The sequence below is a fragment of the Dermacentor albipictus genome, chromosome 5 (assembly GCF_038994185.2).
Source record: "Dermacentor albipictus isolate Rhodes 1998 colony chromosome 5, USDA_Dalb.pri_finalv2, whole genome shotgun sequence".
NCBI lineage: Eukaryota > Metazoa > Arthropoda > Arachnida > Ixodida > Ixodidae > Dermacentor > Dermacentor albipictus.
The window spans coordinates 16,225,503-16,246,560 of NC_091825.1; the positions used below are offsets into that span (position 1 = coordinate 16,225,503).

Genomic DNA, 21,058 nt, shown 5'->3' on the forward strand with positions numbered 1-21,058 from the left:
CTCCGCCTTGTGCGTTGTCAAGGAAAATTGCCGCGAGGGAAGAGAACGAGTCTAGAGGGAAAGACGAAGAAAGCATGTAGGAAAATTCGATTCCCTTACGCTTGTCTAACTAGTTCAGGGTGTTCTGTGCATCGCTGTTGTTTATGCGCACATGCCAGTTCATTCACAAAGAAGCTTTGTTCAGTACAAGTTCACGGCCTTCGCTGCGTTCTTCGGAGAGGCAGTGCATGCCACGGGCAGATGGCACCTGGCCATTTCTGCATGAGCCGAAACAGGCAATGAAGTTGTGTGCAAACGAAACGAATAAACACTACATCAAGGGCTGAGAAAGAAAGAGCTGCCATATAAGAGCAGGCAGGAGGAAATAGCTGTGCCAGCATCACTTCATAGGACTGTTCCTGTGATCGGAAAGGAGTGTAGAGGTCGCCATTGCTTAGCATGCCACGAGTCCTTGGCTCCCCATGTGTGCTCGATTCCCTGCATCTATTTGATTGTGAATAAAGGGGTGCCACTTGTTTGTTTGGAATTGTGAGCTCCGGGAGTCAGCCGTTGTTCCAGTCTTTGTGACATATTCTCCACATGGTGTTTTAACTGGGGTCGCGTCTCCAACCCTTGTAAGCTTAAGACGTCAGTGAGAGCAATGGCGTCAGCGGCACGTCGGAGACCAACGATCTCGACGGCGGTGCGTTGGCCAGCGAGCAACCTAGTAACAAATTACACGCGCTCGACTTTCCAGCTGCCTACACCGATCGACTTCAGAAATCTAGCAAGGTGGACACATGGCAAAGGCAAATTCGCTAAGATTACCAAGCCACAGTTTCTGGGCTCAGCCCGGCGTCGCAAACCAAAACGGGTGCGCTCTCTTCTGCATTGCATGGGCCCCGAAACTCCTCCGTTCCCAGATAGATTTTCGCTGGATGAACAGCCACACGCCGAAGAGATCCTTTCCTCGCTTGACTGTCCACTTCTTCCAGCTCGCAAATTAGCTATATGAAGCTCACGCCTGCATAAATGGGTTCAGCTGCTTGAATAAAGGATCGATAATTCGGCGATCTCTGCCGGCTGGTCAGGCGCTGTAACTGCCCCTCGACCGAGGTGGAAAAAAGCGTCGTACGCGAATAGCTCGTCGTCGGCCTCTGTGGCGCTCCATTCTCGGAGCAGCTGTGTTGTGAAGCTGACCCTCAAGGATGGGTGGACTTAGGTGCGTGGAACCGAAGATGCAGATGAGGAATGACTGTTCTCAAACCTTGGCAGTGAGCATTGCCGCGATCTTCAACTCGACAGTGCGAAAGCCAGCAAGGCGCGAAGACAACTAGACGCTGAAGCCTGCATTCCACCCCCGCTTCGACGCAAGGACACGCCAGCCGCTGCCTAAATCTGAGCTGCTATGCTAGCTTTCCATGTGCGAGTTAGGTAGCCGTGCAGCGCATTCGTCCGGCTCGAAACACTGTCTTTACTACTGCAAAAAGAAGTCTGCCGCTCGCGCAAACCAAGTAAGCCAAGTCCTGCTCCGTTCAAATACTTGTCGTTGGGACACTCGCCGAGGCAGCTTTTTGACGCACCAATGAACTATAGACTATGCCGATTTAATATCGGCTCGAGAGTTGAAGTGTCCGCGACTTCAAGATACTTCCCTGCGCTGACAGTACAACTCGACAGGGTAAGCACACCGCGCACAGGTCCCAGAGGCCAATGGCTGTGGGTGCTTGGTTGATATTCGATACAGCGTTGATGGTAAGGAGAAAATAGCACGCAGCGCTTCCTTGAAGGAGAGCTGAGTGCCTTGCTGGAAGAAGACAAACGTATGGCACCTAAGTTCGAGGTCAGGAATATATGCCTTCCTAGAGGCGAACTACTCCGGAAAACAAACTTCTAAGCCGAGGTCTAACCTTCAATTAGGGAAAATCAACCGACACCGGGAATGTCGTGTGTGCTGTCGAAGACGCGATAAGCTTGCTTGAAAAGGATGTGCAACACTAAGGGAAGCAAGATCGTAAAGAACAAAGTGGCAAATCCATGAATCCAGAGACTAACTTCTGTTGGGTGAATTACCTGTACTGACCACAAAAGCATCTTTGTTATCGCCAAGTCATCGCCATCTACAACCACTACATACGTATGCAGGAAAACTGATAATGCTAGCACTGCAGTATTTGAGAGTTTAGCTAGTGTAATTAATTCGAACGAGATCCTGCGATCCAACCACTCCAGAACGTCTTACAGCTTATTTATTGAAAAAGTGAAATAAGTTTATTTTCCGTGTTTCCCATCACTCAAATAAAAAATATGAAATAATGAAAACCGCGTGGATTGACAACACACTTTTAAAAAGAATACGACACCGGGACAAGAACTTCGCCCTATCATGAAAACTAGGCGTATAGAATATTTCAACCAGTATAAGAAGATCAGGACCAAACAAGAATCTGACATTAACAGGGAGCGTGCCACATATCATGAGTGAAGGTTTAATAATATAAATGACGAAATATGTGAGGCAAGCATTTCATAAAGTGACATAAAAAATTATTGAAATATGATTATCGAAATAAATGGTACGCCAAGTGCAGGAATTGAACTTGCCAGGAAGTTCACGCCGCACTTTTCTGAATGATGGACACGTTGAGGCTTTTGCTGCAAAGGACTGTGGCTATAATTTGCGATGTAGTCAGAAGATTGAAGATTCAATATCTTTAGTTCCCACTACAGAAACGAAAGTATAGAAACTGCTACGTAAAATAAACAATGAAAGCGCATGCGGCCACGATAAAATACAGGCTCCACTGTTCAAAACAATCGCGCATCATATTTGTGAACCACTGTCTCATATTGGTAATCTGACAATGTCTACAGGCGTCTCTCCTGATTACATAAACATTGCTCGGGCGTCAGTAGCTTATAAAAAAGGTGATCCAAACGGATTTAACAACTGTCGGACAATTTCAATTTTGGCAGTGTTATCTGAAGTTTTCGAAGAAGTTATCAACGACAGTTATCAACTTCTGTAATTCGAAGAATATTGTTGAAGGTCGGTATGATTCTGAAACCTAAATATGAAGGAAAGAGGCTTTTTTATCGATTAAGAAAAAAAAATTATCACAGTGAGCAGAACCTATTTACACTCGGATTATTTCTAAATTGTGGAAACACATTTCTTTCCATAAAACACAATATCCTTAGAAAAATTCTGGATGTGTGGTACTACGGGAATTCCGTTCGAATTAATCAATAGCAATATAACAAACCACTTTCAGTATACCAATATCAAATGCGGTAAATCAGACATAGGTAATGTTAAATATGGTGTCCCGCAGGGTTCCATTTTAGTCACACGTGTATATTTGTTGTGTATAACTGACGTTATGATCCTACCCTAGACACCATGCGTTTTCATTTACGTTGATCAGACAAATGCATTTTTTCTGCTGGAAAAGACCTGATCGCGCCAGATAGGAAAGGAAATATATGGTTTGAAGCCCTGAAATTTGGCTACAAATAAATATCATTCAATTAAATGACAAAAATAACACAATATACGTAATTTTCCATACACACAACAAGCCCCTTTCCAATCCATTAAGCATTAAATTTGTCAGTCTTACTACATAGCGCGTTACTACACACAGTCTTCCCGGCTTGCTGTTTCAAGAAATTCCTAACTGGTCACCTCGTATAAATGACGTTCGATCTGCTATTTAACGTTCCATTTTAATCATTTCTATATTCAGACACATACTGTCCGTTTGGCTAAAAAAGGGGTATTACTACACGCTTGTCCACGCCCGTTTGCAAAATCTCTTCTTATATGAGAAACTGCAATTAAAAGTAGGTTATCTAGCTTGCTTTTACTACACAAAATAATTTTAGCAGTAATTGACAACCCATCATACCTTATTCACACGGCGCCACCATTTAGGAAATACCAAATATTAGTTATTAAAGATGTCTAAAACAGTTACCTCTCGTTATTTTTAACAAAGGAAGACTGAACCAGACTCATTTTTGTTTAGCTACCTCCGTAGGATACACAGTTATGAGTTCTGGCACAAAAATATCGCAAGCGGAATAAACGCAGTACTTATGGTAGAAAAAAAATTAACCTAAAAATCCTAAACTGTAATCCGGTCGTTAAACTTGCGATGGTGCAAAACATGTCTATACACAAATAATAAATAATAAAGAAATAATAACTAACTAAATAAATAAATAATAAATAAACACAAATAATAAATAAATAAGCAGAAAGTTATGAGTGTTTTCGTTCAAATGTGAAGTGTTCTTAGTTTTATTTTTTGTCGTTAATCTTTTTTAAAATCGTTTTAGTATATGTATATTTTTGCGTGTATTACTTCTATGGCATCTTTTCTTGAATTTGCTTAATATTGCTACGGGGATGTTGGATGGATGGATGGATGGAGTAACTTTATAGAAAGGTCCTGCGAGCTACGCGGAGCAAGGTCCCATAGAGCGGGCTACTCCCACGTTGGGACCGGGAGTTGTAACTCCCTGGCCGCATCGTGGGCTCGCTGGACAGCCCAGAGCTGCTCCGCCAGGTCCATGCTGCGTAACGCTTCTTGTAGCCTGGCAGAGTCTTGATCCTTGTTTGCGTGGGTCCGACCACGCGGCCAGACCAAGTGATGTAAGTCTAGTGTGCTATGGCAATTTGCGCAATATGATGTTTTGTATAGGTCAGGCATGTAGTGATGTAGTCTGTTCTGCGTGGGGTACGTGTTTGTTTGAAGCATTCTGAACGTCAGGGCTTGAGGCCTGGTGAGCTTATTGTGAGGTGTGCTGTATATTCTGCGGTCTAGACAAAATTGCTTTATGATCTCGTTATATGTGGAGGGAGGGTCCCGATTCTCGCTGGGATGGTCACGACCAGAATAGGTGGTGTCGCGGAAGGTTAGGTCTCGCGCGCTCCTATGACGGGGATATTGGAAGTGTAGAGAGATTGTATTTACAATATATTGCCACCTGGTGTTATGAGCCAGCGACCATTCAGCATTTCGTGCCCAGCAAAACGGCGAAGAAGACGACAAGGTCAAGGATCCCTAGCCAGCTGGAGAACCGTTGCTTAGTGCTTGGCATTTTTCGTCTCTGGCTGCTCGTACTATCACTTACTCTTGTGTTAGCGCGTGACAAACTGGTGGAGGTGCAGGGTAACCTAATCTATGCACAACACCCCTCCGAGCAGCAGGAGCTCCAGCCCCGTACCGGTGGTTACGCCTGTACACCGCGCCAGCAGAAGGATCCGTGGACAAACCCCCCTGAGTGTGGACTCCTCGCAGAGAAAATGGCAGCTCCGACCACGCCAACAAGTATGGAAGGCCTAACGCCGATTCAGTGTACGCTACTGAATCCGCGAACGCCAAATCCCTTCCACCGCGCCATACATGAGGATGTTGAAGATTGGCTGGTCCACTATGAACATGTTGCCGCGTTCAACAAGTGGGATGACGCAGAGAACCTGACAAACGTATATTTCAGCCTGAACGATGGTGCACGTGTTTGGTACGAGAACCGTGCAGATGCCCTAAATTCATGGGCAGAATTCAAACGCCGGATTCTGGAGACGTATGCGAGCCCTGATCGCCGGGAGCGAGCTGAACGTGATCTCCAGTCCCGTATACAAATGCCGAACGAAGGTGTCGCAATCTATGTCGAGGACATGACGCGTCTCTTTCGACGAGCCGACCCCAGCATGTCGGAAGAAAAGAAGGTGCGGTACCTCATGCGCGGAGTGAAAGAGCAGCCGTTCGGCGGTCTCGTGCGCAGTCCTCCCAAGACTGTGTTAGAATTTCTTTCCGAGGCCGTCACCATGGAACAGACGCTTCGGCAGCGGGCACCATCATACGAATGCCAAGTGAACGCTGCCTCACCTACGGACTACTTCGGAGCTCTCGGGGGCCACGTCGATTTCGTTCGAGAGTTCATTCGTTCCGTAATCCGCGAAGAACTCCAGAAGCTGTCGGTACCCTCACAGCCGACGCTCAAATCCTTGTCCAGAGTTCTCCGTGACGAAGTCCAGCAAGCGCTAAGAGAACCACTCTTCAACACAGAAGCTCGACCGCTAAGAACTGACAGCTCCCGTATGTCGTATGCGCAAGCTTTGAGGCAACCTGCCCCACCTCCCTCCCCGCTTCGCACCGCGTGCGCGGCCATGCTACAGCCCGTCCAAGCGGCCTCGTATTACCAGGACCACCGACAGGCCCCAAGGCAATCAGACGTGTGGCGGGCACCTGATCGCCGTCCCCTTTGCTTTCACTGTGGCGAAGCTGGGCACGTCTACCGACAGTGCTCCTATCGAGAGCTCGGATTACGCGGATTTTCAGCAAACTCGCCGCGACCTAGGTTCGGCCAGCGTCCTCCTGAAATTGAACAATACGTTGCCCAGCAGTGCGGATCCCCATCAACTCGACAGCAGTCACGCTCCCCTTCGCCGCGGCGGTTTTCTCCGACTCGCCGTACGTATTCGAGCGTGGTGCGGAGTCGGTCGCCCAGCCCGCACCGGTAAAACTAACAACAGCGGCCTTCGGGGGTGAGGCCACTCAGCCTGGACGTGCTCAAGGACCCCTACTCACGCGTACACGGACCGACGATACACCGACGACGAAAGTACCTGCTGATTACAGAAAAAGAATTTCCTTGGACATTCCTGTACTGCTCGACGGTCCTGAATTGACTGCTTTAGTGGACACTGGAGCGGATTATTCTATGATCAGCGAAAAACTGGCCACCCTTCTGAAGAAAGTGACGATGCCTTAAAATCAAACACCAATTCGTACAGCTGGCGGGCACATCATCACCAAACTCGGCACGTGCACGGCAAGAATACAGATTCATGGCTCCACGTTTGTTGCCAACTTAAGCATTCTCCCTCAGTGTTCTGGAGACCTCATCATCGGTATGGATGTTCTCAGGGAGCACGGAGCTATCATCGACATTCGAGAACGCCTCGTCACGTTCTCGACAAAGAGCGCCTCAGCGACGACCAACAGCATCCACCCTCCAGCACCTCTTCGTGTAATCGACGACGCTGTAATGTTACCACCACGTGCAAGTGTCGTGGTTAAGGTGGCATGTGACAGACTCTTATACGGTGAAGCGGTCGCAGAAAGCAATCGCTCTCTTCTGCTTTCTCAAGGTGTTTGCGTAGCAAGAAGCCTTATTGATCTCCATGACGGCCACTGTGAGCTTCTTGTCACGAACTTCAGCTACGAACACCGGCACCTTTTCCCCGGTACTGTCATCGCCTACGCCGACCCCATCGTCGATGTCACTGAGTGTTTTGTTTCCGAGGCAATCGACAATGCTGAACCACCTATATGCAACGTCGGAGACTTTTCGGAGACTTTTGACGAGCACCTTCGACGCCTTCGGAATGTACTCGAAGCCATTCGATTGGCTGACCTTACACTCAAGCCAGAGAAATGCCATTTCGGTTACGAGGAACTGGTGTTCCTTGGTCACGTCGTGAGCGCGGCAGGTGCTCGGCCCGATCCCGAGAAGACTGATGCCGTAGCTGCTTTTCCCACTCCAACCGACAAGAAATGTGTCCGACAGTTTTCGGGCTTGTGTGCCTATTATCGACGCTTCATTGAAAATTTTTCGAAGATTGCAGAGCCGCTATTTCGCCTTACACGTGACGACATGCCATTCCTCTGGACTGATGAACAACAGCCTGCCTTTTCGGAGCTACAACATCGATTGTCTTCTCCTCCTGTGCTCGGTCATTTTGCTGAGGATGCTGACACAGAAGTACGCACTGACGCCAGCAATATCGGTCTTGGAGCTATCCTGGTGCAACGGCACGACGGAACTGAACGAGTTATAGCCTACGCGAGCCGCACTCTGTCACTGGCAGAGTCCAATTATTCCACCACAGAGAAGAAGTGGCTCGCGGTTATTTGGGCTACTACAAAGTTTAGGCCGTATCTCTACGGGCGGTCATTTAAAGTTGTGACCGATCATCACGCTTTGTGCTGGTTGACCAACCTCCGAGACCCTTCTGGACGATTGGCACTTTGGAGTCTGCGACTCCAGCAATTTAACATCACCATCGTATACCAGTCAGGTAGGAAACATGAAGATGCTGACACGCTATCACGAGCACCTGTTGAATCTCAGAATCCTGACGAGGAAGACGACAGCGCCTTCCTGGGAGCCCTCAGCAGACCGGACCTGCTCGCTAAACAACGATCGGACGCTGAGTTAAGGCCCATCATTGATCACTTAGAAGGCGGCATCGCGTCCATTCCTCGTCCACTTTCGCGACGGTTGTCATCATTTTGCCTTCGAGAGGGCATCTTATACAAGAGAAACACAGGTGCTGGCGACAAACCACATCTTCTATAGTGCCTCAAGCCCTTCACGACGACATTCTATTAGCCTGCCATGACGAGCCGACATCTGGTTACTTGGGTTACTCAAGGACTCTGGACAGGGTACGGCAACTGTACTACTGGCCTAGACTGACTGCTTGCGTCAAACGCTACGTGAAAGGATGCCGTGAATGCCAGCGCCGAAAGTAACCACCCTTCAAGCCTGCAGGCCTTCTACGACCCACCGACCCTCCGCGTACGCCGTTTGATCAAGTTGGAATGGACCTTCTTGGACCATTTCCCTTGTTTTCCCCCGGCAATAAGTGGATCATTGTCGCAACTGACTACTTGACGCGTAACGCTGAGACGAAGGCACTACCACGCGGGACAGCATCTGAAGTTGCCCAGTTTTTTATGCGTCACATTGTGCTTCGGCATTGCGCACCATCATTCATCACCACTGACCGAGGGACGGCATTTACGGCGAAGCTTCTGGACGACATCTTCAAGTTGAGTTACATGAGTCATCGAAAGACCACTGCATACCACCCTCAGACTAACGGTTTGACAGAAAGACTAAATAAAACACTGGCAGACATGCTCTCTATGTACGTCGATGTGCAGCACAAAGCCTGCGACGAAATCTTTAATAATATAATAATATCATAATTATGGGGTTTTACGTGCCAAAACCACTTTCTGATTATGAGGCACGCCGTAGTGGAGGACTCCGGAAATTTCGACCACCTGGGGTTCTTTAACGTGCACCTAAATCTAAGTACACGGGTGTTTTCGCATTTCGCCCCCATCGAAATGCGGCCGCCATGGCCGGGATTCGATCCCGCGACCTCGTGCTCAGCAGCCTAACACCATAGCCACTGAGCAACTACGGCGGGTGACGAAATCCTGCCGTACTTAACGTTTGCGTACAACACCGCCACACAGGAAGCTACACGATTTACGCCGTTTCCCCTCGTTTATGGTCGAGATGTTCAAACTATGCTCGACGCCATGATTCCGTATGAAGACATCGATCAGCTCGACCAGTTAGCTCCTGACGTCGAGAAGTACATTCAGCGTGCCGAGGAAGCCCGTCAACTGGCCCGTGTCCACATACGACAGCAGCAGTGTACCGATGCCATAAGGTACAGTCTACACCCTCGACAAGTTACCTATGAGCCTGGTGACCAAGTTTGGGTTTGTACCCCCATTAGACGGCGAGGCCTCAGCGAGAGACTCCTGAGCAAGTACTTCGAACCATACACAGTACTAAGGCGTGTAAGCGACGTGAATTATGAAGTGGTTCCAGACGGAGACCTACCGTCGCCCAAGCGCCGTTTACCACGCGCAGAGACTGTACAGTCGCCCAAATCTTTAACTGGTGTGCGGGAGCGGCGACTTTTCCGTGCGTCAGCGCCGTTTGACGTGGCGAGGCTGGAAACAGTCTGAGGCTAAGCGCATGCGGACAAAGCGCGCTCAGCTGGGCCCATCGTCTACTAGGCTGTTTCCAGCCTCGCCGCGTCATACGGCGCTGACGCCCGGAAAAGTCGCCGCTCCCGCACACCAGTTAAAGATTTGGGCGACTGTACATGTCGTCCGCCTCAAGCCGTATTTTGCACGGCGATGTTAAGTCTACCGGTGAAACAAACTTTTGTTTTTTGCTGTCGTCGCGTCGTCCTCCAAAGAACTGCGAAGCCTGTTTTTTTCTCTTTTTTGTTTCCGATGACTGAACCCATTTTTTTTTGCCTCGTGTGCATGCCCGTATGTGTGCTAGCGCGTTTCCCCCCTTTTTTAATGTCTTACCTAATGTGCGTACTTTCCGTGTACGTCTTGTGTTTGAGCATCGAGTCGGTGCTTCATAGGGAGGGGGAATAATGCCACCTGGTGTTATGAGCCAGTGACCATTCAGCATTGCGTGCCCAGCAAAACGGTGAAGAAGACGACGAGGTCAAGGATCCCGCGCCAGCTGGAGAACCGTCGCTTAATGCTTGGCATTTTTCGTCTCTGGCTGCTCGTACTGTCACTTACTCTTGTGTTAGCGCATGACAATATATTCAAAATGAGTCACAGTAGTTAAGATGGATGGCAACCAAGAACACGCAGAAGGCAGCGGCTTGCGATCTTCTTCCTCTCTGTTCTTTCATCCTTGCGTAACAAGACCCCCGTGTGCTGAAGCGCCGTCTCGGCACATCGTAGGGGAAGAATTTTGAGCGAAACATGGCTTCAGCTGCGAAACGTGCACGACGTCAACAGGCATCGGACTTGAAGATGCATCAAACTGTAGTGGCGAAATCACGTAAATTACGTCACAACTTGACGTAGGACTTCATGAGGCCCTGTGTACTCAGAGAGAAGCTTCTGCGGGAGGCCAACCCGACGACATGGTGACCAAAGGGGCACCCGAGCACCTGGCGCGAACTTAACATCGTGATGGCACCGATCATAACGCTCTTTTTGTATATGCAGCGACGCTAATAAACGAGATCGGGCGACTTGACGTGCCATGTGAGCGCGATCGATGACTTTACAAACGTAATCAGTTGCAACAGTTGGTATAGAAGGGCGGATGGTGTCAAACGGCAATGTGGGTTCGTGACCACACAAAATTTAAAAGGGTGAATGTCTTGTAATCACTATTTTATTAGGGTATTAGGTTTTATAGAAATAATAAAAGAGTTCATTATTATTATTATTATTATTATTATTATTATTATTATTCTTATTATTATTATTATTATTATTATTATTATTATTATTATTATTATTATTATTATTATTATTGTGGTGTCATGCCGGGACGAGTTATACGCGAACGTCACGTAGGCCAGGGTGGCGACCCAGTTGCGGTGATCTTTGGAGAGGTACTTCGACTGCATCTCAGGGATTGTTCGGTTGAGACGTTCCGTAAGACCGTTCGTTTGTGGGTGATAGACGGTAGACAGCTTGTGCTCAGTGCCACAGGAGCGGAGGAGGTCGTCGACAACTCGAGACAAGAATGAGCGGCCGTGGTCTGTAAGTAACTGTCGAGGTGCACCATGGTGGAGAATGACGTCGTGGAGGAGAAAATTGGCGACGCCTGTTGCGCACCTAGTCGACAACGCGTTTTTTTATCACGGAGCGTGTCGCGTAATCAGTAGCGACGGCGATCCACTCATTCCCTCTAGTCGTCGTCGGAAAAGGGCCAAGCAGGTGAAGGCCTACGCGAAAGAACGGTTATGAAGGAATTTCAATTGGATGGAGTCGTCCGACAGGTGGCAGGGGAGGTTTCTTCCGGCACTGGCGCAATTCGCAAGGTGCGACATAACGACGCACAGAGCCGTAAAGAACCGGCCAGAAGAGCCGGCTTCGTACGCGGTCGTATGTACGCAAAACTCCAAGGAGTCCCGCCGTCGGTGCAACGTGAAGTTGTTCGAGAGCGATGGGTCGTAGATGACGAGGAAGGACAAGAAGCAACTCAGGGCCGTCAGGGTTGATATTGCGGTGGTAGAGGATGCCGTCGTGCAGTACGAACATGTGACACGTGCCGTCAGTGCTGGCAGATTGCACTCCGGCGATGATGGGCAGTAAGGATTTGTCGCGCTGCTCTTCAGCGCACATGTCGGTCATGTCTGTAAAAGCCTTGACGCAGGTCACCGGATCATGTGCAGCAGGATCAGAGGGATATGCGGGGTGACGAGAGAGGCAGTCAGCGTACTTCTGGAGGCTTCTAATCTTGTAATTGACATTAAGTGAGAATTCCCGCGGCCGCAAAGCCTAGCAACGAAGCCGTCCTGTCGGGCTCGCTGGGAAAACAGCCAGAAAAGTGCGTGGTAGTCTGTAACCACCGAAAACGCGCGGCCATACAAATACGGCCGGGACTTGACGACGCCCCAACCTAAAGCCAAGCACTCTCGCTCGGTGATGGAGTAATTTCTCTCGGCAGGTGACGCCACGCGGCTGGTGTAAGCTACCACGCATTCGGTTCCATTCGGTTGTTGGGTGAGAACAGCGCCGATGCCATGTCCGCTTGCGTCCCTGTGGACTTCGGTCGGTGCAGATGGATCAAAGTAGGCAAGTATGGGAGGAGTGGTCAGAAACCGGATGAGAGCAGCGAACGCGTGAGCCTGCTCCAGGCCCCATGTGAATGCCGTATTCATCATTAGGAGACCTGTCATAGGCCGAGCAACGTCGGTGAATTCATTGACGAAACGGCGAAAGTAAGAACATATGCCGATGAAGCAGCGCACGTCAGAAGCAGAACGTGGCACAGGGAAACTGCGTACGGCGCGAAAGTTTTCCGGATCTCGTTGGACACCGGGTGCGTCAACGAGGAGTTCGAACATTGTAACCTGACGGCGCCTGAATTTACACTTCGTGGATTTCAGTTGGAATCCGGCTTTTCGGAAGACCGCTAGAATAGCAGTGAGTCGGTAAGGTGGCCGCCAAACGTGGGAGAAAAAAGAATAACGCCGTCAAGGTAATAAAGACAGGTGGTCCATTTGTAGCCCCGCAGAAGAAATTCCATCATAAGTTCAAATGTCGCACAAGCATCGCATAGGCCAAAGGGCATGACCTTGAACTGATATGAGCCATCCGGCGTGATGAAGGCCGTTTTCTCGCGGTCCATTTCATGAACTGAAATCTGCTAGGAACCATACTGAAGATCAATGGACGAGAAGTATTTAGCTCAGTGCAAGCAGTGCAAGGCGTTATCGATGCGTGGTAGTGTGTAGACGTCTTTTCACGTGATCTTGTTTAAGTAGCGTTCATCGACGTAAAAACGCCAGGTACCACCTTTCTTTTTCACAAGGACGAGCATTTGCCCACTTCTGATTGTATGACTCCACGTTCAGCATGCAATACATGATAGGGACGCCGACGAATAGGATTCGTGTCTCCAGTGTTTATACTGTGGCGAACACCAGATGATTGGCCCAAAGGCCTGTCGGCGAAATCAAAGGTATCACTTTACGATTCATGAAGCGGACGTATGTCCGTGGCTTGTGCCGAGATGAGGTCAAGTGCAAATATTTTCGCGAAATCATCCGTTAAGTAACCAGAGTTGTGAGCTGCAATTGGAGCTAATAAACCACTCTTGGCATTCAGACACTTATTGTCAAATTCAGAACCCCTGGAAACGCTGGCCAAGAACGTGCTGGCCGGGATCACTTGATTGCCCAGGTTGAAATGCAGAAGCGGTAGAACGACGTCGTTATAAGTAACCGTGTCCAGCGTATGCGGAACAGCAACGTTCTGGTTCAAAAGCACGTCGATGATGGGGCGAGTCACATATTGACCTTCAGGAACCTGTAGCTGGGTGGTCAAAGTGACGTAAGCAACTGGCTCGGGTGACAGGCGAACATCGCGAAGCGAGCACAAGTGCGGTGGGGCGGTGCTCGCAGCATCGGCCAGTTGAGGCAGTTCTAACTGAAGAACGCCGGTGGCACATTCGATGAGAGCAGAATGAGCGGATAAAAAGTCCAATTCAAGGATAACGTCGTGAGGGCAGTTGTCGATAACAGTAAAGAGAACAGAAGTATGGCAGCCGGCTATACTTAAACGCGCAGTACACATTCCAAGAACAACCAGCACGCCGCCGTGCTGGGGTGAAGACCTTCTTAAACGTCTACGTATGCTAGCACTCATCACAGATACGTGGGCTCCAGTGTCCAGCTCGAGTGCTTGGACAGGTACGCTGTGTATTTTAACGTAAATTATACTTCTCCTCAAATGCACAGACAGAAGATTTGCTGTAGTAGTACGCAATGCAGCACCACCTCCGAGGGCTGCATTATTTAGTTTTCCGAAATGGTGCGGCGAAAGGTGACAGGGGACGAAAGGCGACGTGGCTGAGGCGAACGGGAAGATCGGCGACGGGTTTGCAGTGAAGGAGACTGGTGTCCGCGTGGCGATGGTGAACCACTGTTCCATGTGTTCCTAGCAGAGTAGTCGGCGCTCTTAGAGTCGGCAGTGGGCAAAACATTGCGGGAATTTGCATCAAAATGGCTCAGGTTGGTCGGCCTGCGAGGTGTTGAGGAACGCGAATTGTGATAGTATTGCGAGACATGGCAAATGCGGCGAGAGGTGAAACATATCGGCGGGTAGTGCGCAGTTCTCCAGTCAGTCGCGTTGCGATAACGCGGTAAGAAGCGTATGGGAGGAGCGAAAGTAGTAGAAGGGCATTCGTTAGCTCTTGGATTGGCGACAACAGAGACAGAATGTAAACCAATGTTTCAAGTTCCTGGAGAATGACGGCTTGTACGAAGGGAACTGAGACACCAGGTCTACGCGAACAGAAACCTGCTGGCGCCATCGCATGAATTTCACATCGAACGATTCACACCGCGTCCTCTGATGGTGCATGCTGCTGTGCGGTTTGGTCTTCAGACGTCGACGTTGCGGCAGCATTGTGCAGTCTGCCGAATGGTTGCAAGACGCGTATAGTATTGGCCTGCTGGAATTGTTGGAACTCTTTAATGATGGCATCAACTGTAGCGCAGCTTTTGCACATGAGCATATTAAAGGCGTGGTCAGCACGTGCCCGACCTTCTCAAATTCTGGCATGTTATGATCCGCTTTAGGACAAAGTGGCAGCACGTCCTGGATTTACGAGACATAGGACTCCTTCGGAGATTGGGCACGGGAGGCCAGTGCCTGAATTGCAGCAATTTTATTGACGGCTGGTTTGCCAAACAATTCTGTCAATTTCTTTTTGCATTGGTCCCAGCTGCTTAGCTCCTCTTCTTGGTTTTCGTACCACATCTTTGCCGTGCCTCTTCGGTAGAACAACAGGTTAGCTAGCACAAGCGTAGGTTCCCATCAGTTGATTCCACTCACGCGTTCGTACACAGCCACCCACTTTTCAACGTTGGTGCCATCGGTCCCGCGGAAAGTTCCAGGATCCTTGGTTTGCACAACAACAACCGAAGGTGACACCGACGTAGCTGGAGACGGTGACGTTTGAGGCAACAACGACGTTGGTCCCGTGTGCTTACCTTAATAGATGGTGTGGACGGCGATGCGACGTCCACTGCGGAGCTCCGTTTCCAGCCGCGGCACCCAGCACCTGCCAGAAATATGTTACGGGGATGTTCGGAGTATAGAAAGACTGTATTTACAATATATATACAAGTTGAGTCCGAGCAGTTAAGATGGCTGACCACCAAGAACACCTAGCAGCCAGCGTCTCGCGAACGATCTTCTTCCTCTGTCTTCTTTCATCTTTTCGTAACAATATTACGATTTCAATCAGTACATGACTTGAACCGGCGTTAAACGGGTTGCTCGCTCTATCTGTATGATTTATTTCTTACTGTCCCGAGGTTCCGTTTATTTTTTAAAATTATTTTTAATATTTGCCCCATTGAATGGTGTGTCACGTGGTGGCAACTGCTTTTGACGCTTTGTCAGATTTTGTCAGGTTATTTTTCTCAATAACCTTGACTGTTCTGTATGCATGTTTGAATAAATTTGTATTCAATGGAACCATCGATAACAAAATAAAAGGTTCAGATATATGTATGCAAGTCTTGCGCTTAGCTCTGTTAGCCGGTGAAACCTTTGTTAGCCGGTAAAAAAAGTGGTCACCAAAGAAAGATAAACAGGTACGCTTGTCAATGTCTCCCTCTTACATGGTCCCGGTGCCGCAAACAAAAACAAATTAAAAAAAATGGGCGAGACACTTCAGACTGCCTACATGAAGGGATGATAAAGAATTATTTGTTGAAATGTTTTTTTCCGAGGCGTTCCTAGTCCGCGCGACCTCTCGCCTGCGTTGTAGCTGCGCCCTCGGTAAGCCCAAATGAAAACAGCGCCAAGCGCCCCAATGCGTTTGCTTTCCCTCGAGAAGTTCGTAACTTCTAACATGCGTTTTCTTCAACTTAAAATTAAACCGGTTGCCCCAAAACATTGTCGAGTGCCCCTCTGAACCAATGTTTTGGGCCTTGTCATCACATGTGTGAACGAGTGCAGTTGTCTTCACTCAGTACTTGCTTGTCATGCGTTGTAGTTTTTTTACTTGCCTTTTGCTTAGATATTTATTCTCCCCCCCATCCTTCTCCATGCAATAATGTCTTCAGGCTCTACAGATATTTGGAAGAAATAAATAAATAACTTGAAGGGCTGCTCCGCAGAGTTAAGTTGGATATTGGTGATTTTTTTAGGCACTCAGTTTATAAACTCACGACGTGGTGCCACCTAATCAGCGTTGGCTGCTCCGTCATGTGCGCAATAACGCACGCAGTAGGCACACCTTTGTCTAACAAGAAGCGTGGAGCTTCCATGGCGTCAAGGAAGCGTCTGATCTCACATTCCGGAGAGCCAGCTGCGATTCTCACCCAGATCGAAATGTACAGAATTTTCTTCTGAAAGTGAATAATTTACATTGTTTACAAGAATCTCCATGAGAAATTTAATAGCGATCGCAGCACTTCTTGACATGTTCTTTTAATCTTTGAGCCGTCGGGCACTTTTGTTATCATCATTTGATCACGCACACTACGACGGACATTCGCGTAATGTGGCATATAATGCTTCCTGTCTAACGATGTTACCACCGACTTTTATTGCAGGCTCCTTAATGATGCCCATGAGATTGTCGTTCATTGCTTCAACACTAATGTCCTCTCTCTGAGTAAAAGCCGAATACCTGTTCTGTCGCTTGATCCGGAATTCCTCTATTTTCCCTCTTACCGCGAACTCATTGATCGGCTTCTTATGTATCAGTTTGTTCCGTTCTCTCCTCAAGTCTAGGCTAATTCGAATTCCTACCATCCTATGGTCACTGCAGCGTACCTTGCCGAGCACGTCTACATCTTGTATGATGCCAGTGTTCACGCCGAGTATGAAGTCGATTTCATTTCTAGTCTCACCATTCGGACTCCTCTACGTCCACTTTCGACTAACCCGCTTGCGGAAAAAGGTATTCATCATCCGCATATTATTCTGTTCTGCAAACTCTTTTAATAATTCTCCTCTGCTATTCCTAGAGCCTATGCCATATTCCCCCACTGACTTGCCTGCTTCTTGCCTACCCTGGCACTGAAGCCGCCCATCAGTGTAATGTAGTTTGTTTAGACTTTACCCATCGCCGATTCCACGTCTTCATTGAACGTTTCGTCTTCCTGGTCATCATGACTGGATGTAGGGGCGTAGACCTGTACTACCTTCATTTTGTACCTCTTATTAAATTTAACAACAAGATCTGCCGCCCTCTGATTAATGCTATAGAATTCCTGTATGTTACCAGCTATATCCTTATTATTCAGCAATTCGACTCCTAGTTCTTGTCTGTCCGCTAAGCCCCGGTAGGACCGGACGTGCCCACTTTTTAGCACTGTATACGGTTCATTTGTCCTCCTACTTAGCCCTATTAGATCCGATTTGCTGCCCGCTAATTCCTCCTATAGCACTGCTAGACTCGCTTCACTAGAGAACGTTCCAGCTTCAAATGTTGCCATGTTTTAACATCAAAAATGGCTATTGGAAAACCGAGGTGGACGAGAGAGACAAAGAAAAGACTGCTTTCGTAACTTCTGCTGGGCTTTACGAATTCAAGGTCCTGCCTTTCGCTTTATGCTCAGCTCCAGTAACTTTTCAGCGACTCATGGATATGGTTCTGTCAGGCGTGACGTGGTACACGTGCCTAGTATACCTCGATGACGCCATAGTTTTTTCAGAAACGTTCGAGGAACACCTGAGACGGCTGCTGGCGTTCTATAAACGATGCGGCCGGCCGGCTTACCAAGCAAAAATATGTCAATTTGGTTTCTAGGAACTCCACTTCTTAGTTCATGTTGTGAGTCGTAAAGGCGTCCGCCTTGACCCCAAGAATGATCACGGCCATGGCAAATTTCCAACGCTAACGCACAAGAAGGCATGGAGCCGTTTCCTAGGTCTCTGCTCGTATTACAAGAGTAGGCGTTGCCTTCGCATGGGGCGATGAGGAATAGGCAGCGTTTAATGAGGTCCGAGAGCGCCTGCAAACAGCTCCTGTATGGGCTCCCTTTGACCACGACACCCCTACCATGATTCGTACGGACGCTAGCAACACACGCCTAAACGCTGTGCTCGTACAGTGGCAAGACGCTGCCGAGAGAGTCATTTCATACGCACCCAGGGCGCTCTCACGTGCTTAGTCTAATTACTCAACCCCAGAAAACGGTTTACTTGTGGTGGTGTGGGCAGTTGTGAAGTTTCGCCCATATCACTATGGCCGTTCCATCAGTGTTCTCAGCAATCATCACTCACTTGGCTGACCGATGAACTTGAAGGATCCATCCGGTGGACTAGCGCGTAGGAGCCTAAGGCTTCAAAAGTCTACATGACAGTGGTGCAGAAGTCCGGACGAAAACACTCCGACGCCGACTGCCTTTCCAGGTTATCGATTGAGCAAGAAGTTACAGAAGATGATAAAGACATGGCTTTTATAGGTCTTCTAGACACGGCTACGATTTTTCGTCAGCAGTGGGAAGACAGCGAACTGATTCCGTTTATAGAATTTTCAGAAGGCTGGATTACAAGCGCGCCCAAAACATTTGCAATGAGGTTGCCATCATTCTGCTTCTGTAATGATGTTCTTTACAAGAACTTCTCTGCAAGCGCAAGCAGCCGCCTACTTGTCGTCCCAACTTGTCTCCGTCATGAGGTCTTGCAAGCCTGCCACGATGAACCGACATCTGGCCACCTCGGCTACACGCAAACTGGCGCGAGTCAAAGAGAAACATTGCTGGCCAAGGATTAACACGTCTTTGAAACATTACATGCGCACGTGTCTCGATTGCCAACGACGCAAACCACCCCATATGAAACCAGCTGGGCTACTTAAACCAGTCCAAGTGCCCACAATCCCATTTGCCCAAATCAGGATGGACCTTCTCGGACCATTCCCGACTTCCAATACTGGCAATAAATGGCGAATGACGCCGATTGTGACCGCCGACGTGACCATTAACGGAAATCTTGACCAACTGTTGCCACTCCGAGAGGTAGTTTAAGGCACTGAAGACACTTTACAATTTCTGAGCCAACAGTACGATGAACTGCAACAACGAACGGATCGAAATGAAAATGAGATAAAATTTGGTTTCTTTTCTTCCTTTCTTTCTTTCTTTAGTTTTATTTTTGAGTTTTGTACATAACTGATTTACTGTGCCGCTCCCTGGCTTGCTCCATTCTGCCGAGCGCTGCCCCACAAGCCCATTGTTGGCTTGGGCAGGCTCGTATTTGTATGTAATTTTCGAAATAAATAAATCATTTATATATATATATATATATATATATATATATATATATATATATATATATATATAAAAACGCAGAACCGAAAGAATTGAAGGAAACGAGAGCGACGTCAATCAGCTTCAAGCTGAAATTGACCCACTTGAATGGAGGAGCCGCCGCTTAAATCTGGAATTTCATGGGATTGAACACTCAACCTGCTCGAAAAGCTAAACGAAGTAGCCGTGCAGCTCGAACTTCCATAGCTCTCAGAAAATGACGTTGTTTCAGTTCACCGGCTGCTGTCAAAGAAAGAAAAAATACCGGGTATAATCTGTCGCTTCGCGAAACAAGCAGATAGGGATCGCTGGTGGAAAAGCAGAAAGAAGTTTCGTGAATCGAAAGACGATGTATTCCTGCTTGAAAATGTCACGAAAAGGACCCGCGATTTGCTCTTTCAGACAAAGATGTGGGCGAAGCGAGCAAACTACACATATGTGTGGCACAGCAACGGCCGCGTTCTTGTCCGAAAAGCCGACGGTGAACGCACGGTAGCTGTTTCTACCGAGAGGGATCTTGATAAACTTGCCTAAAAACAGTTCATGATAACGATGGCTCGTGCAAGTGGGGAAACTTGCATATTGCCACAAGTATTCAGTCAGCATTTAGGCAAAAAAATTCAGCAATCCTTTAAATGCTTTCATCTAAACATCCGCTCAGTTTCTAAGAAAAACGACCTCTCCATGTTTATTGAACAGTTAGGGCAATCATTTGATACGATACTGTTAACGGAAATATGGTCAATGAACGATGTGGATATTTTCCGTATCCCAAATTCTAGTACCTTCTACTTAAAGTGGTCATACTCTCGAGGAGGCGGAGTTTGTATCCTGGTAAAGAAAGTATTCGAGTGTGACTTACTGCCGGAACTTCCGCAACAACAACTGACTAGGAAATTCTAGCAATAAAAATGCATAACACCATTATTATGGTGTGTTATCGCCCTCCCTATCGCCCTATGGCAGCGTTAGCACTTTTTTTGATAAATTAGAAGAAATCTTTGAGTTTGTGAATAAAAATCGGCTAGATTTAATTTTCGGCGGGGACATCAATATTGATACGATGAAAAAAGATTCCCAAGCTTTACAATTAGATATTTCACTGAAAATGAATGGTTTAGTGAATGTAATAGACTTGCCCACTAGAGTTACTGAATATTCATCATCTTTAATTGATATTTTTTTCACGAACATCATCCCTGAAAATGTTAAGGCGGGTGTATTTGCCTATGACCTCAGTGACCACTTTCCTAGATTTATTTGCGCCAAAGGACACATTCGGGAGAAGGTAACGCAGCCAATGCACCATATGCAAAAAACAACCCCGCGCATTTTGTCTACATCTCGGGAACAAATAGAAAATGCCTGTTGGGAAGATGTATATAAATTCAACGAAGCAAATGAGGCCTATAAGAATTCCTTGACATTGTCAAATCGATATATGAATCTAGCTTTCCCTCAGTGCGCGTTAAGCCAAGCGAA

At 47.9% G+C, this 21,058-nt stretch overlaps 1 protein-coding gene and 1 pseudogene across 2 annotated transcripts in view; both read left to right on the plus strand.

Annotated features, from left to right (window-relative positions):
* The window catches only part of LOC135906571 (medium-chain acyl-CoA ligase ACSF2, mitochondrial-like), a 467,079-nt gene that overhangs the window by 55,259 nt on the left and 390,762 nt on the right, over positions 1-21,058 (plus strand). The window lies entirely within an intron of this gene.
* LOC135906597 (uncharacterized) lies at positions 19,217-20,110 on the plus strand (annotated as a pseudogene).